General features: G+C 45.2%; 1 long non-coding RNA gene across 1 annotated transcript; it reads right to left on the bottom strand.

Annotated features, from left to right (window-relative positions):
* Positions 1-5,154: 5,154 nt before the first annotated feature.
* LOC103182134 lies at positions 5,155-6,971 on the bottom strand. The gene is made up of 3 exons (XR_488285.1): positions 6,799-6,971; positions 5,844-5,946; positions 5,155-5,307 (listed from the first exon to the last, which is right to left on the bottom strand). It is a non-coding gene; the product is annotated as an uncharacterized LOC103182134 (long non-coding RNA).
* Between the last annotated feature and the right edge of the window lie 3,532 nt (positions 6,972-10,503).

Raw genomic sequence — 10,503 nt, 5'->3', positions numbered from 1 at the left:
GGCACTGATTGCAAAAAGGGTGGAGGAGACTGCAAAAAGGGTGGTGGAGGAGGCAGCCGAGGACAATTCATTAACGCCAACAAAAGGCGTTGTCACACCAGACATAAAACCTCAAGCTAGGAAATAGTCCGATTTTACTTTTCAAGGGGAAAAGCAGAACTCTTTTGGGAACCTGGTTCTCTGTTTGGAAAAAACAGATCGAATTCCACTCTTCCTTTGTATTTCTACAACACCTTGTTCCCAACGCAGCGCACATTGCCACAAACAGCATCGAGTTACAGTCTGAGGCACATACTAATTTGTACAAGGGAGTGGAACCTACCAAGAGAGAGCATTGTATTAAAACGCTGGGGGAAGGTAGCTCAAAATCCAACGGGCATTAGTTTCACAATAATATCAAAGCAGTAGAGCAATGTTTCGTGGTTTTGCGGGATAATTTGAGGACAGATACCATCAGTATTTATTTACGCCCTAGGTTCAGGGTGTTCCAACCTTTCGGCTGCCATGGCCACGTCCGGCCTGAGACCATTTCCAACATTCCAACCCTCTCCCTCCCTCCCTCTCTGGTGGACGTCCTCCCAGGGCAGCGGCAGGAGCCAGCGATTGGGAGGACACAGCGCAATCGCAGAGGCTTTTACTGCGGTCTGTCAGGAAGGCAAGCGCATCTCTTACCAACCGTGTCCTTAGCAACCAATCTGCCGGCTCCTGCCGCTGCAGATAATGACCCGCGCTTGCGAGAAGGGTTGGGAGAGAGAGCGGGGCAGAGAGAGAGGCGGGGGAGAGAGAGAGAGGCGGGGTGAGAGAGAGAGAGAGAGAGAGAGATGGGGGGGTTGGGTTGAATCAATCAATAGGAAACTGGGATGTTGGTCTGCCTTAGAAGAACATCTGGAATATAAAAGAAGGTAATTCTCCAGTTATATAATAATAATAACAATAATACTTTCATTCGATACAGTGCCTTTTCACATTGTCCTCGAGACGTGTCTAAGTGCTTCACAAGCCGCAAAGTGACTGATTGTGTATTTTACAGGTGAAACGCGGCAGCCCGTTGCACACGGCAGTGTCCCACAAACAGTCACGGAGGGAGCGACCAAATTTATTTTGGAGGAATGTTGGCCAGGACGTCGGGAGAAGCTCCCTTCTCTTTTCGAATAGTGTCGTGGGATCTGCAACATCCACTTGAACAGGCAGATGGGACCTCGGTTTAACGTCTCAAGCAAAGGACGGCACCTCCGACAATGAAACACACCCCCCAGCATTGCATTGAAGTGTCAGCTTAAACTATGTGATTCCAAGTCCTGACCTACAACCTCCTGACTCAAAGAGGCAAGAGTGCAACCACTACAACAGGCTGACACACAAACCGACTAACAACCGATTGATTAACAACCGGGTCCCTACTTACTGGTGGTAGACAGGCATCTGGAGTAAGGAAACGTGCCTTAGGTTTTGCCTCGCCCGGGAATCGAACCCGGGCTCTCTTGCTTGTGAGACGAGCACGCTAACCACTGTGCAACGGGACTCTGATATATGGACGTTGGCCAGATCTCATCGGAGTACTGTGTTCAGTTTTGGGCACTCAATCTTAGAAAGGATATACAGTACTAGCCTTCAAAGGACTCCGGCAATGATTTATTAGATCAACACCTGGGCAAAGGGCTGAGCTATGATGAGAGGCCGGGCAGACTGGGTTTATAGTCCTCAGAACAGAAGGTTAAAGAAGTGATTTGATTGAGGTATTGAAAATAACAACAGCTTAGACAGTAAACAAGTCTGTGGGAGAGTCTGAGGGGGAGGGGGACTGAATGTGCGTGTGAGAGCCCGGATGGGAGGCTAAATATCTGAGAACTGGGGTGGCGGGGTAGGGGGGTAGTTGCGGGTGTGGCTGAGTCTGTATGAGAGCTGGAGGGGGAGAGAGAGGGGATGAGTCTGGGGGAGTGGAAGCTGAGTTGTATGAGGGTCGAATGAGGGGGGGGGGGGGCTGAGTGTGTGTGTGGGAGCAGGGGGAGTCCGTGTCGAGTCTGGGTTCTGTCTCTGGCCACTGTAAGCGTCCCTCACTGTGAGTCCTGTAATTAGATTGTGACTGTACAGTCACAGACCGATGCACGTGAGCAGCGTGGCTGTGAGTGCAATGCCCGGGGTCAAAGACCAAATGACAGGCTGCCGGGTTGAGGCATATTGAGAAGCAGTTCGGCTCTCTATCCTGAACATGAGCCATGTGTACTAGCTGGGCTTTGACTAATGGGAACCTCAAGTTTATCTTCATCCAACACTCACATTCGCAATCTCTATCAGGACTCACAAGGCCACGGGATTAGTTCAGAAGAAGTCAGACCATTTGATTTAATCCTTTCGGAAAACCCACCCAACCGTCTTCCCATCACAGCATCAAGTCTATTTTTTTTTAAAATGAGTCCAGTGTCCTTCTCTCAATCATCCTTCCAGGCAACCTGTACCAGTTGTTAATTAACCTCTGGATAAGGAAATGCTCCCTGGTGACTGTCCTCGGTGGAAATCTACACAAGATTCTCTTTCTGGCCAGCGCTGCTTTACAATATTCACCAAAAACGGCAAAATAATCATAGAAATAGCCAAATAGCATAGATTTATGCCGTAAATCAAGATATATTGCATCAAAAAAACATTTATTTTGTAAGGCAACCAAAAAGATTGGCCACTGCTGCTCCAAAGTATTATTCTGGGTTTACTTTTGCAATCCCATTTAAAATGTTATATACCTGAATAAGGTCCCCACTGAAACTTCTCCTACTACGACTGGAAGGCCGTCACTTGAATAATCAATTCTCTTTACGGTATATTCTGCGAAGCGCTTTGAGACGTCTAGAAGATATGATAAGGCGCTACATCAAATGCAAGGATTACTATTATTATTATTAGCATTGCTCATAGCTCATTCCTCTGACTTGTTGCTCTCTTCTGGACTACATCTGGGATCTGGGCAGTTCTGGTGACGAGAACTACGTGCAGTACTCTAGATTTGGCCAGTCCAGAGCACTATATTGGTCGCTAAGCAGCGATCAGATGCAAGCTAACTAGCAAATCTTTCTTGATGCAGCCCAAGGACACTGAGGCCAGGGTGACAAATAAAGCAGCGTGGGTGAGCAAAGATTTTTTGGTCCGTGCATTAACTTGTTCAGACGAACACTGACCATATTATTTCCCAGTAACCCACCGTACATCACTTCTTCGAATGAGCTGTAATTACAATCATTGATCCTTCAGTATGGGCAAGGTCACATCCAGTCTGGCTTCACTGGCTCGATTTCAAGACTTAAAAAAAAAGAGCGAACCCACAAAGCTACCTCACTCGCTTGGTGTCTGACCCTTCATTGCTAAGCGCTGCAAGAACTCATCCTAGGTGAAGGGCTCTCTACCAATGCAAGTTGTTTTTATTACCTTATTAATTCACAATTCATGTGCTTGCCATAATAAACGAGGTGAATTGGAAGGGCACCTCATCCTGACCGCTTACACCCTTTTTGTGTTTCCGTTTTCCGAATCAGACAACCTCCGCAGTTACAGGTTCCCCACACATAGTTCCAGATGTATCTTTTATTTCACCTCTAGGTTTCTATTTTTGCGCAGTACAAATACTTGGGATTGTTTGCACTGTTCTGGGACCGATAAACTCTGCCTCTCTCTCTCTCTCTCTCTCCCTCTCCCTCAGAGAGATCCGCAAATCCCCAAAGGATCGCGGTGGGACATATGAGCCTGCGACTCTTAGGAGTTTTGATTTGTTCCTTTCAAAAACATGAGCAATTAGCTCATTGGCAAAATTCATGAACCAAGCAAGAAAACCTCTTATGCTTCAGTCTCATCGTTCTGCCTCACTTGACAGAGATCATGTCTCTTTCATTCGGGAAGGCTGAGCTCCAAGTTTAGTACAGCATTAGCAGCTCTGGAACACTCTCGCTTTTTCATTCATTGTGAATTGGCAGCAGAATCACAGCAGGTGGGCACACTATGAATGGAGGTCATTCCCTCCGAACAGATTTTTAAATGTTAACTAACCCGTCTCCTCCTCTCTCTCTCTCTCTCTCTCTCTCGAGGAAGCAAAGCAAAGGCATTGCACCCCAGGTCAGAGCCAAAAAGGAACACGTGCTCCAAATCGTTGTGTGCAATTGGCTGCCACGTTTCACCCCCCCGCAAAATATACAGTCAAATCACTTTGCAGTATATTCTGTGAAGCGCTCAGAGGCGTCTAGAAGGCGTGAAAAGGCCCTATATCAAATGCAAGGATTTTTTTTTAAGGAGATTATTACCCCAGGAAAAGTGCTCAACCAATCGACGACTAGCCAGGTTCCTCCTTACTGCTCGGTAAACAGAGGTGTGTGGAGGAAGGAAACTTGCCCAGTGTTTCGCCCTGCCCGGGAATCGAATCCAGGTCTCTCGCTTGCGAGGCGAGAGCTCCAGGAGGTTTTCAAAGCAATTCGTTGTTATTTAAAAAATTGCATAATTTTAAACACTGCGGTTTCGAATTGTATATTTCAACTACTTTGATATGCCGCACCTTTAAACCACCATATCTAAGTGTGTGTATCAGCCACCATGTGTACACAGGCACCGCAAGCCTCTGTAATTGTGGCATCAATAACCAATGAAAATGATTAACTAATTATACTTTGTGGGTGAGTGGCCTATTGCTGGAGGTGCCGTCTTTCAGATGAGACATTAAACTGACCTGCCCCGAAATTAATTTTTGGAATCCCTGGACACCTTTTTAGAAATCAAAGAGAGTTTCTATCAACGTGCTGGTCGACAATCCTCCAGATTATTTAATCATTCACCTCATGGCTGTTTTATGGGACTTGTTTATTTGTTGTCACTTTACATATGTAAGAACCTGTTTAAAGCGCAATACAGTCATCCGTTTGTTCTGGGTGGGCTGTTTCTACCCATTTTCTTAGCAAGCTTACACGCTGATTCTGGATGCACTGGGATCCAATTTGAGGTGATTTGGCATAATTCTATTACAGCAATTTTCCTGTTGCAGGGAAAAAAATCGCTTTTAAGAATCAGGGAAGCATAGAATGCTCGCAATACTGATTCCTGCTTAAGGAATACCATTTAATTAAATACTGCAAATTAGACCCAAGCACTGTCTATTTCGAAGCTATAAAGCAACTTATTAACCTAATTTATCAAAGGGTGTGCATTTGTTTCAAATTTAAATTATATAGAACTGGGATAAAGTGTGCCTTGTAATCTACCAACACAACCGGTGAATTCCATGCTCTGGGACTGCCTGGGTTTCAAGGTTGTACCTCGTGCGTTCAGATGTCCAGACTAAAACAAAAACAGACCAAGATCATAGTCATTTCAGGAATTGTTTTGTTATTGCAATACAATTGGGACACGGGGATCTATTCTGCACCTTGTGTGAATCAATGCATTGTGTTAGGTGCCAGGTGCAAACAGCAACAACAACTTGCATTTACACAGTGCCCCTCACGCGGGGCAGCATGCCATAGCGCTTGGGCAAATGTGTGTGTCGGGACGGAAGTGCAGATGCCATTCATTATGTCATTTACAACCAGTCCTTTTCACTGGAGTGTCAATCTAGACTGTATTATGCTGGGTTTACATTGTGGGTCTGCCAGTAATTGCACTCCTGCCATTGCAGGTCAACCATCAGTAAAACCCTGGAGCCCGACTTGTTTTTAGATGCAAGTTAAGTGAATGCAGTCCCTGGACACCTCCTCCTCCTCCTCCTTCACTAGGAACTGTCAGTGGTACTGGCGACCAGCAGTGCTGTATTGTTTGTATCGCACGTTTATGGAAAGTTTCACGTTGGTGTCCTCGACTGATCGCTACCTACGTACCTACTGCCAGGTCAGGTCAGGAGCAAAATCTTCTGTTTCGTGTGGCTCAGCCCACAGCCTTTATTACTATTTTTCCGGTAGCCATTGTGTGATTCCGGGAGCTCTGTGTAAGATTGAGAGAGGCGCAGAAGAGAAATAAATCAACAAGAACGAAGCAGTAAAAATTATTAACACCAAAAAGTTTACTTGCAAACACTAATTGTACATCACAGTCACAATCTGCCATTGGACAGTTTAATAGCTCTGTTGCGTTTGCACTGATGAAATGTTAATCAGGTCCATGGCGAGGATTATTTACATCTATTCATCCTTTGTTTAAGGTGGACAGATAAAACTTTCAACCAAAAGTGCTGTCAGCGTTTTCTCTGTGATGTCCAATATATTTTACACCGGTATAGACCTTGTGTAATCCTATAATCCATAAATCTTTATGGTATATGTACAGTATGTAGACGACACATAATCCCTAGCCTATAAAATGACTCTTGCTAGAGCCGAACAGATCTATAGCTCTGGTTACACTGGCGTAGAAGGCACATGGGATTATTTTTGCTCCTCTTTTTTACGGGCAATCAACATGGGGCTCACATCAGTAAAGTTATACTTGTAAACTAAAGGGAGAATATCAGCAGTGGAATAAACCCTCCGTCTTACACAGCACTATAGTCAGCACCGCAGGAAAACAAAGTAGTATTTTTATTCTAGTCCGTAACAGAGCCTTGGGATGTCCTCCCGACGTGAAAGGCGCTCTACAAATGTAATCTTGTTGTTGGTGTAACAACCAGATGGTTGGTATAGTAACTGCAGGAGCCCACTGAAGGGTGAAACTCCAACTACCTTCACAGTATAATCTGTGAAGCGCTTTGAGAGGTCTAGAAGATGTGAAAAGCACTGTATCAAATGCAAGGATTATGATTATTATTTATTATTACCTTGAACAACAAGGTCAACCTACCCCAACCCCTTGATTTGTATAATAATAGTCCAAGCGCAGCAGCTCCCAGCTCAGTGGCCATCAGTTTTATCCGACTACAATAAACAGGAACAAGATTAGGCCATTTCAACCCATTGATAAGGTACGGTGATTCCCAAAAATTAGCACTTACCACTGCCCACCCCCCCACCACCCCCCCCCACCCATCCAACAATCCTCGGATATCACTCATTAGTAGAAAATCCCAAACCCAAACTTTTTATTCACCCTGAAGAAGAGTCCTTGCATTTGATATTGTACCTTTCATATTGGGAGGATGTCTCAAAACACTTCACAGGGTACTTTGTAGGCAAATAATAATGCTTATGCGTGAGATTGTGTCCGAAGAGCTTCCTCAGAGATCTTTTCTCTCTCTGTAGATGCTGCCTGATCCGCTGAGTGCTCCCAACGACTTCTCTCTTTATTTCAGACTTCCAGCAACTGCACTTTTTATTGCCTTTTGTTTCCTTTCCCATCTGTGTCCATCCGACACATTGCTTTCGGCGATTCTCTTCCACCTCATCACAGTCACCTTGACTCCTCTTCCATCTCAGTTCTCGTCTCCTCCAGTCTGAAGGCTTTTTTCTTCCTCACCGGTGCTGGATTTTCTTCCGCTAGTTTGCTCCTGCTATTAATTCGATGTTTAAACAAAATTATTTAGATTTTTTTTATAAATTGCTTGTCTTGCTCGTAATACTTATCCCAACTTTGCTGCCAGTTATTACAGGTCAAATTTTTTTTGATGTGAAGACGGTACCTAAATTCCCAAAAGCAGAACATGACACTTATTAGTTTGAACTGCGCTCCTATTTTGGATAACGTGTCTTTTCAAGCACGATGCCTTTTACAGGAACTAAAGAACATGGCCTTTAACAATTAATATGTTAACTCAAAGTCTCCAGCTACATCAAGGTCTCTATTACAGATGGAGGTATAACAGTCTGACACAGTCGTAAATCAAAATGAGTTTGCTAACGGACAGAGCGATCAAATAACAAAGCTAGAAACAAATACTTGTTGATGCCTCTTTGATATGTGGACACTTTACTGACCCCCAACCGTTGTATGTTCATCAATATCCTGATAGTTCGTTAAAATGCGAGATTTCAATCTAACTTCCATCTAATGATAAGGATTGATGCCAGATTATACAAGCATTACATTTTATTTAAACCTTCCTGTCAATGCTTCATTGCAAATGAGACATACATCCCAAATCTCAGATGTTCAAGGTATTAAACAGTGAGATCGCTTATCAGCAAATCCCACACTATCTTGTTACAGAAACTAGGATTTATGATTAACCCTTTGCACTCATTATTACTTTGTATTTGGGACACTTTACTCAGATTTATGTTATCCATAACTTCCAGCGTTTTAAAGACCCGGATTATGATATCCTCAATATAATTTTGTCCGAAGCAAACACATGGAGTGAATTCACTGAAATCTTAACTATCTGCCTTACTGATTCACCTTCTACCACGACTCAGTTCCTGTCTTCTGTTCACCTCCCCATCTCTCTTCCTAACCATTTACTGCCTTCCTCCTGGCACTTCCCCATCTCTCTTCCTACCCATTTGTTTCTTCCTCTCCTGTCTGCTAGTAACTGACCTACCAGTTCCTGCTCAAAAGGTTGACCAATGCACCCTTGTGTATAATCAGAAGTAGAAACTGAAGACATCTCCAAAAGTGGAGACACCACAATCTTCCGCTTTGTTGACTAAGTGTGTTATACCGAATGAAGCACAAGACAAAACTAGAACTAATTCCATGACACTGATAAATTGTCAATTTCTAGATATTTGTAATATAGGCAAAACTAAGTATATTATAAAAAATGCAAAATTACCAGTTGAAAATGTCATAAGTGACAATATATATGATTACCTAGTCACTACACAGACACTTTGTGAGGTGCTTCGAGACATTTTCGGCACTGTATAAAATCCATGCGTTATTATTATTATTATTCATGTATTATTATCACTCATGTATTATTATTATTAAGATCTGGTGCAAATAAAACATACTTTATCTTTACACTGAAACTGTCAGAGACAGTCAATAGGACAGCTCTACATTATAACCAATTCTTTCAAGGGTTTACACCTAATTTTTCTCCTCTTCAGGATCAATCTGTAGATAATGGATAATGATCCCTCATGAATGGAGTTAATAAGCCTCCAAATTTCAGTTATTCAGCAGTGGTCACATCCATTATGGCAACTTATTATGGCTTGAGCTGTAATGACAAACAGAACCTACTCATAAGAGGGAAATATCATCATTTGAATTATATGCATCAAAATACAGTATCAGCGACACTGAATGACAGCAGTCTATTCGGTATCCAGGAAATCACCAAACCGCACAGTTTATAATTGGTCAGTGTGGTGCTTTTTAACAACAACAAGATTACATTTGTATCGTGTCTTTCACGTCAGGAGGACGTCCCAAGGCGCTGGACAGAGTACAGCATTTCAGACCCAAGCTGGGGTCAGGGGGGGAGAAGGGAGGGGAGGGGAAGGGGGTTGACCGATGGTATGGGCGAAGAGGAGGGTTTTAAGGCAGGACTTGAAGGAGGCTAAGGAGGGGGTGAGGCGGAGTGATTGGGGGATGGAGTTCCAGAGGTTGGGGTAAGAGTGGCTGAAGGCTCTCCCGCCAATGGTGGGGCGGGTGGGTCGGGGGACGTGGAGCAGGTCAGAGCCGGCTGAGCGGAGGGAGCGGGCGAGTTGGTAGGGGGTTAGGAGGTCACAGAGGTAGGGTGGGGCGAGGCCATGGAGGGCTTTGTAGGTGAGGACCAGGATCTTGAACTGGATCCTCTGAAGGATAGGGAGCCAGTGGAGTCGGGCGAGAGTGGGAGAGATGGGATCACGGAGTTTGGTGCGGGAGAGGACACGGGCTGCAGAGCTCTGGATTATCTGCAGCCTGTGGAGGGAGGAGTTGGGAAGGCTGACAAGCAGGGGAATGGCGAGAGAGAAAGCAGCGGAGCTGGGACGCGACAACTCGTTCCAGGACCTTGGAGAGGAATGGGAGGTTAGAGATGGGCCGGTAGCTGGAGAGTAGGCATGGGTCCAAGGAAGGTTTTTCAGGATGGGGGTGATGACCGCTGTTTTTAAGGGGATGGGAACTGAACCAGTTGACAAGAGAGGTTGATGATGTCAGACAGGAGAGAGGCCAGAAGGTGGAGATGGGAGATGAGGAGAGAGGTGGGGATGGGATCGAGGGAGCAGGTGGTGGACTTGAGTTTGCGGACAGTCGTGGTGAGGGAGGAGGGTGAGATAGGGTCGAAGGAGTATAGGGGGGGATGGGTAGGGGGTTGGGTCATGAGGGAGAGGTGATGTGGGGGTGGCTGTGGACGGGGCTGAACGTATCCCCTCGATTTTAGAAAGTCCAGCATCTCCTCACAGTTGGAGTTTGAGGAGAGGATGAGCGAGGGATGGGAAGATGGACGGAGGAGATGGTTTGTGGTGGAAAAGAGAAGCCGGGGGTTGTCCTTTGCCTCTAAGATAACCTTGGAGTAGAAGGAGGATTTGGCGGAGGCGAGAGTGCAGTGGTAGATCTTGGTGTGGTGAAGCCAGATTTGCCGATGGACCGTTAGTTTGGAATTGGTCCAGGCGCGTTCGGCAGGTCGCACGTGTGCCTTGAGGGAACGGAGTGGCTGGTGTTCCAGGGGGATATACG

Source organism: Callorhinchus milii, unplaced genomic scaffold (genome assembly GCF_018977255.1).
Source record: "Callorhinchus milii isolate IMCB2004 unplaced genomic scaffold, IMCB_Cmil_1.0 Scaffold1, whole genome shotgun sequence".
In the NCBI taxonomy this organism is placed as follows: Eukaryota; Metazoa; Chordata; class Chondrichthyes; order Chimaeriformes; family Callorhinchidae; genus Callorhinchus; species Callorhinchus milii.
Note: the sequence above shows the minus strand (reverse complement) of the source record. Positions and strands in the feature narration are given on the sequence as shown.